Source organism: Orcinus orca, chromosome 3 (assembly GCF_937001465.1).
Source record: "Orcinus orca chromosome 3, mOrcOrc1.1, whole genome shotgun sequence".
NCBI classification, from domain to species: domain Eukaryota; kingdom Metazoa; phylum Chordata; class Mammalia; order Artiodactyla; family Delphinidae; genus Orcinus; species Orcinus orca.
The window spans coordinates 4,034,002-4,048,933 of record NC_064561.1 but is presented as its reverse complement, the minus strand read 5'-3'; the positions used below and the strand labels follow the sequence as shown (position 1 = coordinate 4,048,933).

The following is a 14,932-nucleotide window of genomic DNA, read 5'->3' as shown; positions in this document are numbered from 1 at the left end:
TGCGAACGCAGAGAAACGGGCCCCCCAGAGGGGGCTGCATTTTACACGGAGGGCACTGGGGAGCCATGGCAGAGTTTACAGCAGCACATGGCAAACACCATGGCCTTTGGGCCAAGCGCCCTGGGGCTAGCGGGCGGACCCGCGGACAGACGGGCACCCCGGGCTGACGCCGCCACCCACGTGTCGCGCGAAGCCCCACGCCCCACGTGCTCCCACAGCCCTTTAAACGCCCAGGGCCACATGACCCCGCCGAGCCGCCTCATTGGACGAGGGGCGTGGCGACTATGCGGCTGCGCAGTGACACGCCCGTGCCAGCCCCGCCCCGGCCCCGCCCCCAGCCGGCGGCGGCGGCGCTAGCGGAAGGGATGACGTCACCGACTGGGGGGGCGCGCGAGCCGGCGCGAGGAGAGCGCGAGCCGCAGTGAGTGTCCTCGCGCCGCCCGCCCGGCAGCCCGGCCGGCGCGCGCACGCCGCGAGCCGCTGGCGCTCGGGCTCCGCTCGAATCCCATGCAACAGCCAGGATGTGAAGCGGGGCAGAGCCGGGGGAGCCCAGCCCAGCCAGCCTCCAGGTAAGGGGGGAAAAAAAATCATGAATTCGATTTAAAAAAATGCAGGCGCTCCAATGGGGTTCTCGGAGGCAGCGGAGTGGGCAAAGCGCCGGCTTTGTGCCGGGGAAGCCTACACGGCCATTGTGCTTGGAGGATGCTCCGTTGCAGCCGGCTGCACGCCCAGCCGCTGAGCCTGGCAAGCTGCGTCCGAACAATGCCCCTGAGGGGCTGGGTCGGGGCAGACAGGGGCAGCGGGGAGGGCTCGGCGGGCGGGGTGGGGGGCTTCGCCGCGGCGGGGGAGGGGGCTGGGCTGGACTCGCCCGGAGCGCGGCGTTGGAAGCTGCCCAGCGCCGCCGGCTGCACCACCCCGGGCTGCGGGCGGGGCAAAGGCGCGGAGGGAGGACGCGCGTGTGTGGGGAGGGGGTGCTGGCCCCAGCGGCGCCCGGCCAGGCTCCCCGGCCGGGTCCCGGAGGCAGGGAGCGCCCCGGAGTGGAGACCAGCCCGGGACAGTCGGCTCCCGGTGGGAGCGAGGGGGGCACCGACTGGCCGGTGCGCTCAGGGCCGCTGCTCTGCCCGCCACCTTCGCTCTCCAATCCCCCTCCCCTAGAGAACCCCCCTACTCAATGCTGTCTCCCCCTAGTGCCCTCCCGGCCTCATCTATCCTTTGGTGGGGAGCCTTCCGCTACCTTAGCCTTGCCCCACCCTACTGTGGCCCCAGCTCCCCCTCCCAGTTTCCCCAGGTGGGGCAAGGCAGCCCCCAGCCCCAGGGACTCTGGCGGACGGGCGGGCGCGCGCGCCCGGCCCCCGACCTCCCTTCGGAGCTGGGGGCCCCGTGGGGATCCCGGGAGAGGGGAAGCCGCCCCTGGAGCTGCCAGCCTCGCGGGTTCCGCACGCCCCGGGAGCCCCCTCGGGGGCTGCGGGGGGGAGGGGCGGTGACGTCATCCCGGGGGCGGAGCCGTCTGAACCAGGTTGAAGGGGGTGCGGGTGGGGGGGCGCCGTGCCCGGAGGGAAGCCCTCCGAGTTCGAGCGCCCATACTCTGAGCGCAAGGGTTTTGGCCGGGTTGCGGCCAAGTTCACTGCTCCTTACGGAAATCACTCCCAAATTTAGAATTCCACCCTCCCCCCCTCAGCACACAAACAAATCCTGGGCACTTACCCCCACGAAACTCCCCCTAGATCAGAGAACTCTCCTTCGTCTGCCTTCTCTCCAAAATTCCCAAATCAGAGAATCCACCCCAAAGTGGAATCTTTTTTTCAGCCACACCCCCCCAAATCTAGAGCCTCCTCTTTAGTGATTCTTCCCCGATTTCAAATCCTCCTCTAGGAGCCGTAAATAAGCAGCTTTTGAGCGTCCTTTCCTCTGCAACCCTTCCTCAAATTTAGCCACCCCCTAGGGTCCTCATCCCCCAAATTAACAAACCTCCCCAGCGCCTTCGTCTGGGGGGTGCCTCCCCTCCCCCTCTCGGGCTCAGCTGGGATTCCCCTTTCCCCCCATCTCCATCTGGGGGAGTCTTCATTCTGAGTGTGGGGCCCTTCTGCCTCTGGCCAAACCCCTGAAAAACCAGCCTGGCCCCCAGCTCGCAAAGAGGTGGGTGGGCGTCTGAGGTGTCCAGGCTGGGTATTAGGACTCTGAGAAGCGGGGACAAAAGCCCGAGGGTCCCCGAGGGTCCCGAGGACAGGGACCCACCTGCTCTGGGTTCCCATTGGTCTCCTCGCCCCCCCCCCCAGGACTTTGGCTGCCGGGGTTCTAGTCTTCCCTTGATGTTCCCCATTGTTGCTGTTCCTGGGGTGCAGGGGGCAAGGGTTCCTTTTGTTTGGGGTGCCCTGCTTCCCCCTCTGAGCCACCTTGCGCCAGTGAGAAGAGAGAGCCAGCCCGCGCCTCTACTCCTGTGATACCAACCGCTGCTGCTGGAGCTTTTATTAATCGCTGAGGGACTCTGTCGATTCTACCATTTGCATAGCTCCCCTCCCCCTCCCAGGGTCCCCTTCCTTTGTGCCCCCTCCCCCTGCCAATCTCGCCTACCTTCTGTCCCTCAGCTCTCTTCTTCCTCTGCCAGCTGATACTTTGGCCGCGGAAGGCAGGCAGCTGGGGCTGGGGGGCGGCTGCTTCCCACCCCCCAATCCTAGAGCCCACCAACTTGGGCCTGGGTCTCTGGCTGGCTCCCCTTACCCGCCCCCAACAATGCCCTCCGAGAGGCATCTCTTGACGCCTGCTGTTGTGTCTCCATTCTTCCCCCTCCAGAAAGCTTCGTCTTGCCCTGTGCCCAGGCCTGGGGGGCACCTTCACCATGACGGTGCACTTCTGCCTGGGGCCCCGGCCCCCCCCAGCCCCCTGGGGGCAGCCACCCGCCATACTTGATTGCCCTGAGAGTTTGGTATAATTGGGCACAGGCAAACAAAACGTCGTGGGAGACCCGGCCTGCCTGGTGAGCTCATGCGCTTTTCTATTCCTGCCACCCAGCCGATGACACTGGCCCCCCAGGGGGGTACGGGGGCTGGTGCTGTCATGTCGGTGGCCATCCTGCGAGGAGAGGCCACGCCTGGCCCACTCCTCACCCTCTGCGGGGACAGGGGGATGGGTCATTCTGGTGTGGCCGGTGTGTGGCATTGGAAGGCGCTGCTGGGGTGTGGGCTGGGCTTCTTGGGGGAACCCTCCTCCCTCAGGGACCCTGGCCTTGTGGTGGGCACAGAAAAGGAGCGCTGCCAGCCAGGCGCCTGCCTGCTGCCCGCACAGGAATCATCGCCCACTGACCGTGCTTCTGTTTCTAGCTCCTTGCAGCATTCCAAGCACCTTTCTTTTTCCCCTGCTTCCCAGGGGATCCTGGGCATCTTCACATATCTGTGGGCCCCATTCAGAGACATGGGGCATTTTTTTCCCAACACTGGGGCTGTGGTTCTGGGCCGAGGTGTCAGGACCAGGTGGAAGGGGAGAAGCTCCCTGGATGTCAGGGATTTAGTTGTGGCATCTGGGGGGACAATTCTGGAGCCATCGCTGTGCGCTCATTTTCTTCTTTGGGCTGTTCAGAGCGTGGGGCTTTGCCTGGTATTCCCTAGACCCGGGACGGGTTGGGGAGACAGATCCACTTCCCCTCAGCAAACGGCTTTCCAGGGGTGACTCGATTTCCCCTCCTGCCTTCTGGGTTGGCACTGAACAGCCTGTCGCAGGTGTTGGAGCACAGCGCACCTCCAGCTGCCGCTCCCAGGAGCCAGGCGCTAGGAGACCTGTGGCTTCGCTGATTACTCCACCAAACAGTGGTCAGCGAGGTGGCTGGGAAGGGGCAGGCAGGAACGGGCAGGGACTACGTGGCTCTGAGGCGCGGCACCCGGGAGCCCCGGGTTCACCTGCTGCGCGTGACTTTAGTGTAGCCATTGTGTATGGGGGGGGGGCATTGAGAGACTTCAGGATGGGGAGGAAAACCCTAAAAATAAAGACGGATATTTATAAACCGGGCGGGTTTGGGGGATAATTGACAAAGCTTAACGTTTGCAGCTGAAAGCTATCCCCGCCCCACCCCACCCCCCACCCCCAGATGGAGCGCATTAGGTTCCATTTGTAGAGTCATCTGGAGCCTGAGAAAGGTCCTTGGGAAGTGCAGTGGGCTTGGCCAGCACGTTGCGGGCCGTGGCTCCCTTTCTGGGGGTAGAGGGAGGGCTTGTGCTTCTGGAAAGAGGCAGGGGGCCTAGGCAGGGGCGCTGAGATGCCACCCCGCTTTCCTCTGCACCTAGGACAGCCTCCTGGCACACCCTCCGTGGGTGGGTGGCCTGTTTCCCAGAATTTGCAAGGAGGAGGTGCCCCTCTCTGCCCTTGCCCTGTCCTTCCCCGCTACAAAATATGCCTGGCGGGGGAGTGTGGAGAGACCCCAGCTGCCCGCCGCGCAGGGGGGCTCAGCCTCCAGTGGGGACAGTGGGTCCCCAGATCCAGGTGCCAAGCTGACAAAACCCCGTGTGGGTCCGTGGACAACAGTCACACCACTGCGCTGGGGAGAATGAGGGCTTTTCAGATGGTTTCAAACATTTTGTCTGACTTCAGCCTGGAACCAGAAAGCTCCTGGCTTATAGCCGGAGAAGATGGGGTGTTGGAAGGGGGTGAAATTCAAGCGCATGTCAGCCTGTCACCGGGAGGACGGACAGCCCGGACATGGGCAGATCTTAGCTTGGGATGCACAGGAAGTGGTGATACCTGGGTCTGCTGACCCAGCGGTCCAACTTGTCACCCCCTCTGGCCTTCTAGAAGCTCACGGATTTCGAGTGTGGTTTGTGGGTTTTTTCCCCCTTCTCTCTTTTTTCTTTAAGGAAAGAAAAGGCGCACACACACACACACACACACACACACACACACACACACACACAAAGGGGAAAAAAAAGAACCCCGACGTACCATTTCTGTCTTGTCTCTGATATTTCAGAAGCGTTGTCGGGGGGCGGGGGGCGGGGTGTTGTGTGTGGGGAGCATGAAAAAAATCAATTGGCTTACACTTCTGCAAAGGCGAAAATTAACAAGCGGGTGGGAGTGACTCACGGACAGGCCCCGACTTTCGTGTTGCTTTATTTTTGTCTCTCTTCTCTCTCCCCTCCTCTGAGGAGCTGCCGATACCGCTGCCCCTCCCCCGGGTCTGGCCAGGCTGGACCTGGGGGTTGGTGCTATTCCGGGCTGGCCGTGGAATCCCGGGCTGGCCGTGGAATCCCTCTCCTGTTCTCGGAATCGAGGCGCCCTCCCAGTCCTGCGGAGGCCAAAAGGATTCCAGACCTGAAAACACACCGAGGTTTCTTTCCCCGGAGATCCCCATACTCATTCCCATGGATTCCACCCTGATCTGGGGCTTGGAGCTTGGGTTTCTGGGTCACAGTGACCCCGCTCCCATAAATACCCTTTTTTTTGAAGCAGATTTTCTCCAGAACTCCCTGGATGGTCCCTGCGGCTTTTGAGTTTTTTTCGGTTTGTTTTTTGAACTCTTTGCTATTACATTAGTCCCCTGTAGGAAGGCCAGGCGTTTCCTCCTAGGGAAACTGAAAATCCCAATTTTTTTGTTTCCTGGTTCTCTCCTTCCTCTCTCCCTCTCTGTGTGGCATCGCCTCTGCCCTTTAACCTCTCTGTGTGGGAGGCTTCTCACTTGCAAAATGAAGTTATGCCTCTGGCTTGGAGGGGGGCGCTGATTTCCAGCACCCACCCTACTGTGCATACTTGGGCTGGTTGGTTGACCTCTCTGTGCTCCTTCATCTCTAAGATCAGAGCAATCACAGCCTGCTTCATGGCAAGCCTGGACAGGAGATGCTGTAGGTAAAGCGCCTCCCTCAGCTCTTGGACGTGTCATCGGTTGCTGGCTGCATCTGTCTTATGACGCCCGGCCCCCAAATGGTGTCGCATCCTCAGTGCCAGAGGCCTGGGACCCTCGGATGGAGGCAGGCTAGGTGGAGTGGGGCCGGGAAGATGCTCTATTGTCGTGCTGTCGTGTGGGTAATTGAGTGTTGGTGGAGATTCAGGGGTTCTGGGGAAGGGAGGTCGATGCGTCTGTGTGTGTATAATTTAATGCCACTTATAATTAACCCTGTGATCAGCAAATGAGGGGATGTCGGGGGATAATAATAGCTGCTCTGACTTATTTGGAGTTGGTGCCCGTGCCAGGTCCTACGCTGAGTAAGCACCTTAGGAGCATGCTCGGAACCCCATTTTGCAGACAGGGAAACTGAGGCACAGAGAGAGGTCTTCACTGGCCCGAGGTCACACAGTCCACAAGTGACAGAACTGGAAATCTTACCCAGGACTAGTGGCTGCCAGAACCTGAAGTCTTAACCCCTGGGAAGGAGCTGGGGCTCTGCCCCATTGTCAAAGAAGTAGCTTTGATGACGGTTCACCTGCTGAGTGCAAGTCACTGTGGAGACTCCGGGGCTCCCAGCTGCCTTCCTCAGAGGGTAAGAGTATGGACGCTGGTCCGAGGTTGCTTGGTTTCAAATCCCGGCTCTGCCTCTCGCTGGCTTTGTGACCTGGGGCAAGTTGCTCAACCTCTCTGTGCTTCCATGGTCACATCTGTAAAATGGAGAGTAACGCTATCCACCTCATAGCTTTGTTGGGAGGATTAAATGAGTTAATGCGTGTAAAGTGATGTGTTGATCCATAGCCAGACCTGCCCGGTGGGGGCTCCCCAGCAGCACCCCCCAACCCTCAGCCCCTCACGGGGTCTAGCATGGGAGAAACATTAGGATGACTCAGCCACTGCAAACTGGGGCGTTCCCCGTCACTGGCTGCCTAATCAAGGCCGCCCCACTTCTGCAGCAGGACCGGGCCAGGGCCTGGCAGGATCTGAGCCATGGGAAGCCAGACAAGGCAGGCGGAGAGGGCAGGTGGCTCCCACACTCCTGAGACCTCAGACAGTGGCCCCCCGACTTCCAGAGCTATGGGTGGATCTGGGTGAGTGCCTGGGGGGAGGTCCGGGACAATTCGGGGCCGTGTGGGCTCAGCTTTGCCTCGGGCCCTGCTGAGAGGTGCTCAGGAAAGCAGTCAGTGTATAAGCTTGGTGTGTGAGCCTTCATTCCTTCATTTGCCAATTCATTCATTCAGTCAATCAGTATTTGTTGAATACCGGCGGCCAGAGAACTCAAGAGCCAGACTCTGGGTTCAAATCCCAGCTCTGCTGCTCACCAGCTGTGGGGCCTCAGACTGTGTATGTAGACCAGCTGTGGAGCCTTGGACTAGTTATGTAGCGGCCGTGCGCCTCAGTTTCCTCATCTGTAAAATGGGTGCTTTGGTGTTGCTTTACTCATGAACAAATACATGCCAGGTAGACAGAAAGCGCTTTGTACATTCTTTTCCTTTCTTTCTTTTTGTAAATAAAAGCAAATGAAAGTCGAATTCTGGGGATACAGCAGTAAACAAGGCAGGCTCGGTCCTCCATCCCCTGGACCCTGCAGTCTGTTGGGAGAGGCTGAATACATAAATAAGCTAAGCAAGAAAAAATATCGGCTGCAGTAGGGCTCTGCAGAGACTGGAAATCCCATGGCCCCCGACAGGTCACCAGGCCACTATTTTGTCTGGGGTGGGCATCAGGGGGACCTTTCTGAGTTGAACGGGTATTGGGAACAGCAGGTGCAAAGCTGGGAGGTGGAGCATCTTCAGCTGTGTGTGGCAGGAGGTGAGGGAAGCAGAAGCAAGAGGTGGGTGACCACATGGGGTCCCGACACTGAGGAGTTCACATTGCAGTTTCCACACGTGCAGCTAGAGTTTGCTGAAAGCCCCCAGAGCTTGGGTGCAAAGATCATTGCTAGTGGAGACCTGGGAGTTGGGGAAACACCTCTTCGAACAACTGTCATGCCGAGGCCCAGAGAGGGAGAGCAACTTGCCTAAAGCCACACAGCCATGCCTGCCTGCCTGCCTGCCTGCCCGCCCGCCCGGCTGGGCCTCGCACTAGAAGGGTGGGCTGGATGTCTTCACACCAGTCTAGAGAGGGTAACATGGCAGAACAAACGTTTGGATACCAAGGGGGAAAGGGAGGCGTGGGATGAATTGGGAGATGGGGATTGACATATATACACTATTGATACTGTGTATAAAATAGATAACTAATGAGAACCTACTGTATAGCTCAGGGAACTCTACTCAGTACTCTGCGGTGACCTGAATGGGAAGGAAATCCAGAAAAGAGGGGATATATGTATGTGTATAGCTGATTCACTTTGCTGTACAGTAGAAACGAACACCACATTGTAAAGCAACTATACTCCACTAAAAATTAAAAAAAGAAAAAAAGACATGGCAGAAATGTCATTCTCAAACCCCAGTGCGCACGCATCAGTGCTGGGCAGTTCATGCCGAGGGGTGGTGGGCACCACACGGGCAGCCCTGAATGGCTCCACAGCCAGATCTGCTTGGTTTTCCAAGATAAACCAGAAATCTAGATTTTTTTTTTTTACATGAAATTGCCCTATTTTTCCATTCTTTGATCGTTCTTCTCCTTACAACACCTCCGTTTGCCAGTTGTGTGGACTCGACAGCTCACTTGCCGTCCCCAAGCCTCAGTTTCCCGGGCTCTAAAATGGATCGAAGAATCACAGCCACATTGAGGAGTTATTTGGAGGCAGTGGCGCGATTATTCACAGGGAGGGCGGAGAACAGGGCCTGGGCCAGCAGCTGCGCTCGATAAACGTTGGCTCTGATTATATTAATATTGGTCATAATGATAAACTTAAATGCTACACAGAAGGAAGCCGGTGCGTCGCACGGGGCAGGGCTGTGACTTCTCTTCTGTCTGCGGGACCCGTTCCTCGCCTCTTGTCTTTTCCGGAAATACCTGTTTGCTCCCGGGGCTGGGGCACCGGGTCACCTGCGTTATCAGTAGAGTTCATGACAGTGGTTCTCAACGAGGGGCGATTTCACTCCTCCAGGGGACACAGGGCGATGTCTGGGCACATCTGTGGTCATCACGACTGGGGGCTCTCCTGGCATCGAGCAGGTGGGGTCAGGGATGCCGCTTAACATCCCGCAGCGCCCAGGATGGCCCCCCACAGAGAACGATCAGGTTCTAAATGTCAGTAATGCTGAGCCTTAGAAAACCTGATTTGTGCTCCAGACCCCAGTGGTGAGAGAAATCAGGCGGCCGGGCCATTGGCTTGTCCATGAACGTCCGCCTCCCGTGCCTTGCACCGCCTTGCTGGACTCAAACGCTGAGATTGCTAACGGGTTCCCGCTGCCCACCTGTCCCGGCCCCACGGCCCAGTTGATTATCACAAGCGGGTAGTTGCGCCTGACGTATGGATTCTAGAAGCACGAACGGCTGGGGTTTCTGGTGACAGTGCCGGATCTGGGAGATGGAGGGGCTGCTGCGGGCAGGTCTTTCCCCTTTTTTCCCACCTGGCCTTTGGAGGCCGGAGCACTAAGTTCGAATCCTGGTACAGGCCCTACCCGGTTGTGTGAGGTGACCCCTTATTCCCTGCCCCCAGCCTCGCTTTTCTCATCCATGAAATGGGAATACATCTTGCCTGCTGTGTCACTGGGAGTTAAATGCTGTCACGTTGATAGGGGACCTGGCACCCAGGGTACACAAGCAGGGACTAAATGACTGTGCTCTCCCATCCCCCATCTTCATGAACCGCTGGGGGAGATGTGGATGGAGCTCCACACCCACAATTTCCCAAACAACTGCAACGGAGGAGAAATAACCCAAACAGGCATGAAGTCCCCGTCATGGAGCCTACACTGCGTGTCTGGCCCTGGGCTCCGGCTTCACTCAGATTTTCTCCTTTCATCCTTAGAACAGCCCTGAGAGGTGGCAGCTGTCGCCCCACCTGGCAGATGGGGAAACTGAGGCACAGAGTGAGGATGAGAAACTGGCACGCTGGAGCCTTTTCCTGGGGCTGCCTATGTGCCCACAGGCGAACTGAGGTGGCATTTCTGTGCTTGTGGAGGTTCAGGGGGTCTTTACTTGGTTCAATGATCTGCTCTTGCTTTCTTGAAATTCTTTTTTTTTTTTTTTTAAAGAAGATGTTGGGGGTAGGAGTTTTTATTAATTTATTTTTTCTGTGTTGGGTCTTCGTTTCTGTGCGAGGGCTTTCTCTAGTTGTGGCAAGTGGGGGCCACTCTTCATCGTGGTGCGCGGGCCTCTCGCCATCGCGGCCTCTCTCGTTGTGTAGCACAGGCTCCAGACGCGCAGGCTCAGTAGTTGTGGCTCACGGGCCCAGTTGCTCTGCGGCATGTGGGATCCTCCCTGACCAGGGCTCGAACCCATGTCCCCCGCACTAGCAGGCAGATTCTCAACCACTGCGCCACCAGGGAAGCCCTGAAATTCTTAATAATTTTTGCACGAGGAGGCTCTGCGGTTTCATTTTGCCCAGCTGGAGCACATAGCAATTATGGAGCCAGAAGGCTGGTCGCAGAAGGAGGGACATGTTGTCGGCTGGTCTGGATGTGAGATATGTTTTTGCCTCTTACGAGCTGTGTGACTTCAGGGAAGTTGCTTTGCCTCTCTGGTTGGCACACCCAAACCCTGCTTGCCAGCCAGTCCCCTGCCGGCTTCTCCATCCACTCCCTCCTCACTCATTCTGTACCAACCACCTTGACCTTCCTTCTCCCACCTCCAGGCCTTTGTCCTTGCTGTTTCCTCCGCCAGGAGCTCCGTTTCTGGCCAGGCCAACCCTATCCAGCCAGTGTTCCCCGGCACTCTTTTTATTTTACTTCCTCAGTTGCTGTTTTGCGGTCTGTCTGCCCCCCTTTTCAGGATGGGAGCTCCACCTGGCCCCCCCTCCCCAGACCAGCCACCCTGGTTTTGGAGAGCCACTGCCCTCCTGCACTAGACCCAGCGTGTCTAATTGTCCAGATTAGGTGGGTCATGGTGGCCGGGAAAGCCCCGCATCAGGCGGCTGAAACGCCCTGACTCAGTTCCCACTGCCCTGGGCAGGGAGGCTAGGAGACCAAGTCCCCAGTGGAGGTGCTGTGTGACCTCGGCCGCTTGCCTGCCCTCATGAGTCTCTGCATGTCTGAGCTGTTTGGCGCAGAAGCCATGATGATTGGCTGCTGAGAGCCAGGGGCCCTGAGGACAGGTGTCATGGGGTCAGGGAACCCTGAAACAGTCCATGAGGTTTCTTGTCTCCTGGGGAGGAGGTGAGAAGCCCAAAGGAGCAGGGAACCCCCAAATGACATAGTAACTGGGCCAGGGGATTTTTAAGACTCAAGGAGCCCTGATGTTCATTTGACACCGTGTGCATCCGGCCAGATAGGTAGAAAAGTCACTGAGGAGCCCCCAGGAATGGGCCAGGCTTTCTTTGAGGGATTGAATTGGACATCTGAATAACCCACGTTTGAATCTTGGCCTCACGCACAGCATGACCCTGGGCCTCAGTCTCCTTGTCTAAAATGGGAGCAAAGACTGTCTCTTGAATGATTAGAAAGATCTGTACCGAGTGTGCTTGGAAAGTGCTGGCATGGCAAAGATGGAACTGGCTAAACATCGTACAATACAGCATGATGGTGAATGCCTTCTGGGGGCAAACTGGGGGACCTGCATACAGAGCTTTGGGGGACAAAGGGTTTGGGGGTCCTGGGAGCAGCAGGGCCCAAGTCTGGCTTCTCCCAGGGGTGTCGAGTCTCCTGCTGCAGTGCTGAGAGCAGGCTGGCAGGAGGCCTGCCCCAGGACCACCTGAGCCGCGGTGGGGAAACTGAGTCACACCTGTGTGGCCAGAGCCCTCGACAGGTGCAGGGGGTCAGTTCTGACCTTCTAGTTCTGTGCCTCAGTCACCCTGTGGGCTGCGTCGAGGCCTCTGGACTCCGCATCCAGTGCTCTCCCCGACATCACCCAAATTTCAGTCACTCACTTTGACGTGTGCCTTTTGCCCCACCTACCTGGTCCTCCTAGTGACTTGGTAGTTTTCTTGAAACCCATTCTCTTTGAAAACTTAAAGGAGAAAAATTTGTCTTACTCTCATGAATGGGCAACGTGGTATGTCCTTGACATAAGAAGGCAGAACCTTTGAAATAAATGTGATGAGAGCCAAAAGAAAAAAAGAAAAAAAAAAGGACATTAAATCATCCTGCTACCGCCACAGGCTTAGAGCAGAGGCCAAGGGCTACTGAGGCGTTAAAGCCCAGTTAGCACCCACCGGAGACTTCCAACCTTGAGAAGGCTGGAAAAAGCCGGGGAGGGGGATGGCGCCCTTGCTGGTTGAGTTCATGTGGCTGAACATGGCTAGAACCGTTCGGGGGTCTCCACCTTCCGACCAGGGTGCTAGGACTTTCTTGTGTGTGTCTTGAGTATTCCTTCTCAACAGCCTGGGGAGAAGGTTATTTCTCCCTGAATTCAATTAATGAGCCTATTAAAAACTATTTATTTTCCCTGACAGTTGTTTACCGAGGAGAAGGAGATGAATTGGCTGGGCGTCCTCACCAGGCAGGCGCAAGGTGGGATGGGAGATGCCTGGTGCCTTGGGCCCAGGTGCTTAGCGAGCACAGACCGTAGGTGGGGTCCTGCCTTCCGAGGGGCCCCTGGAAACACGGAGCCTGAACTTGGGCTGTGGCCAGTTTCTGACCTTGGGGTATTTGGGGAGGCGGAACCTGGGATGAATGAAAGGCATCCTGGCATGGAGGCAGGGGGCTGGCCCTGATAACATCTGTCTTCTCTATGCAGGCCAAAGTCTCTCAGATACACTGGTTTGAAAGTAAGACCTAACCCCGTCGGGCTACGTGTTTTTGGTGGGGTCTACCAATATCCCGTCTTTCTCCTCCACAGCAATTGAACCCTTTGACTTATCTAGGCACATAGCCACCTGGTGGAAAAAAAAAAAATTTCCCATTGTACCTTGGCAGCTGTCTGTGCTATATGATTCAGTTCTGACCAGTGGGATAAATGAACAGAATTTCCTGGAAATGCCTTCAAAGGGAGGTAGCACATGCTTCCTTCTCCCCACCCCCAGCTGGAATACGGAGGTGATGGTAGGCACCCAAGCAGCCATTTTGGACCATGAGGCAGGTATCAGGGATAAGAATGGGGGATCAAAGAGGTGGAAGGAGCCTGGACCCTGATGATTATGGGGTGGGCAAAATAGCCCTGAAAGGACGACCTGGGAGCTTCTTTTATGTGAAGGTGCCTCTCTTGTGAGCTTTTTGGCATCCGCCGCCCAACTTGATCCTAATAGCGGCAGTAGGTGAGCCTCAGGACACAGTGCTTTTCTTCCTTCTCTCCTCGGGTCTCTGCTCATTTTTAAGTGAGGCTTCCCCTGACCTCCCTGTGAAGATTTGCAAAGTTATTACTTGCGAAACGATTTGTAAGAGTGTTATTTGCAAATCCGCCTGTCTACCTGGCCACCATCTTCCCCTCTCCTGCTCTGCTTTTACTGGAATCGCTGTCGCCATCTCCATGTCTTATGCCTTTTACTTGTCATCCACCTCCTTTTCGGCCGTCTCCTCTGCTACGTCCACAGCAGCGCCTGTGCACAGTAGGGCCCCGTGCACGTTTTGCACCCACAGATCTCCGTCCACAGGGCAAGAGATGAGGCTCTGAGACGCCTGAGGTCCTCCAGCTGGCTCGTGGCAGCGCCTGCGTTGGCACCAACCAAGCAGGTGGCTCCCGAGTTCTCCCTTTTCACTAGCCTCTCCCCCCTCCCCCTGCAGGCGGCCAGTTCGGGCCGCCCAGCGGCTGCTCCTGATCCTTCCTCCCGCCCCCGTGTTCTCACCTCGGCCTCCAGAAATAGCCCCTTTAAAATAGCAGTGTCCCTGCGTTCTGGGGCTTCTGCCTGCCCACGGACGTGATGCCGTGCTGACGGTCCAGCCTCTTTATTGCTGTGGGATTTTTAAAAATACAGTTGGTGTTAGGTGTTCCCCCCCCTCCCATTTTTACGCCTGAAGAAGCCCAGCCACCCACAGGCTGTTTCCATGCCGACACTTGTCATTTGGGGTTTCGCACTGTGTGTTCCCGTGGATCCTGACCCTCCATCGCGGCCAAGGGGTGTCTGGTTTGCAGAGCTGAGAGCTTCCACTGCAGGCTCACGCCAGCCCACGGTTCCAAGTCTGGTCAGGAAGCCCTGGGTCCGAGTCCCAGGGCTGCCTCTTGCTGGCTGTGTGGCCTCAGGCACATGGAGCAACTTCTCTGAGCCTCGGTTCACTGGTCTGTGAAATGGGGACATCTCGGGACCCAGGCACATGGCTGAAGTTCTCTGAGCCTCAGTATACCCACCTGGAAATAAGACCCCTGATGGTTTTTCACTCGGGCCAGCACACAGTGGGTGTTCTTGAGATGTGAGCCGACCTCGTTATAGCACTCGGGCCACCTCTGAAACAGCCTGCATTACCCATCCCAGGGAAGGATGGAGTGAATTTGGTGCCAGGTCTGGGCACTGCCGCTTCTGGGGACCTTCAGGAAATCACTACCTCCCTCGGGGACTCAGTTTTCCTCATCTTTAGAATGGAGCATGTTACCAGATTGTTGGAAGATGGCTGAGGGATAAGGTACACTCGCTGTTTCCCCCTCCCCCACGAGGCCAAGGACACAGCCAGTGGTCCGTAGGTGTTGCGGATGTTTTCCTGCCGTGTTTTATACTTGTATTCATTGAGACCATGTAGACTAGTGGTTAAGAGGCAGACTCGAGGACCAGATGGCTTGGATTCAAGTCCCAGCTCTATTCCTCATCTGCTGTGATTTCACCTCCCGGCCTCAGTGTCCCCATCTGTAAAACAGGGAAAATGATGACCCCACCCTCCCAGGGTCCTTGGGAGGATCCGATGAGTTAGCAAGGGTGAAGCCTTACTGCTGGGCTGCGAGTGAGGGTGACACGGCGCCCCTAAATAATACGTCTATTCCCTAAATAGTTATCAGGCACCTTCCAGAGCGGCACCTCTTCCTGGCAGCGGGATCGGGGAGGTGGATGCTTCTCGAGTCGGTCTGTTTGTTTGGCTTGGAGGTCCTGGC

At 57.3% G+C, this 14,932-nt stretch overlaps 1 protein-coding gene across 1 annotated transcript in view; it reads left to right on the top strand.

The window, feature by feature from the left end:
• The first annotated feature begins 398 nt into the window (after window positions 1-398).
• Window positions 399-14,932, top strand: part of PTPRS (protein tyrosine phosphatase receptor type S) — a 103,382-nt gene continuing 88,848 nt past the window's right edge. Inside the window, exon 1 of the mRNA XM_049707558.1 lies at window positions 399-569. The gene's annotated coding sequence lies outside the window, so the exon portion shown is untranslated. The remainder of the gene's footprint in view (window positions 570-14,932) is intronic.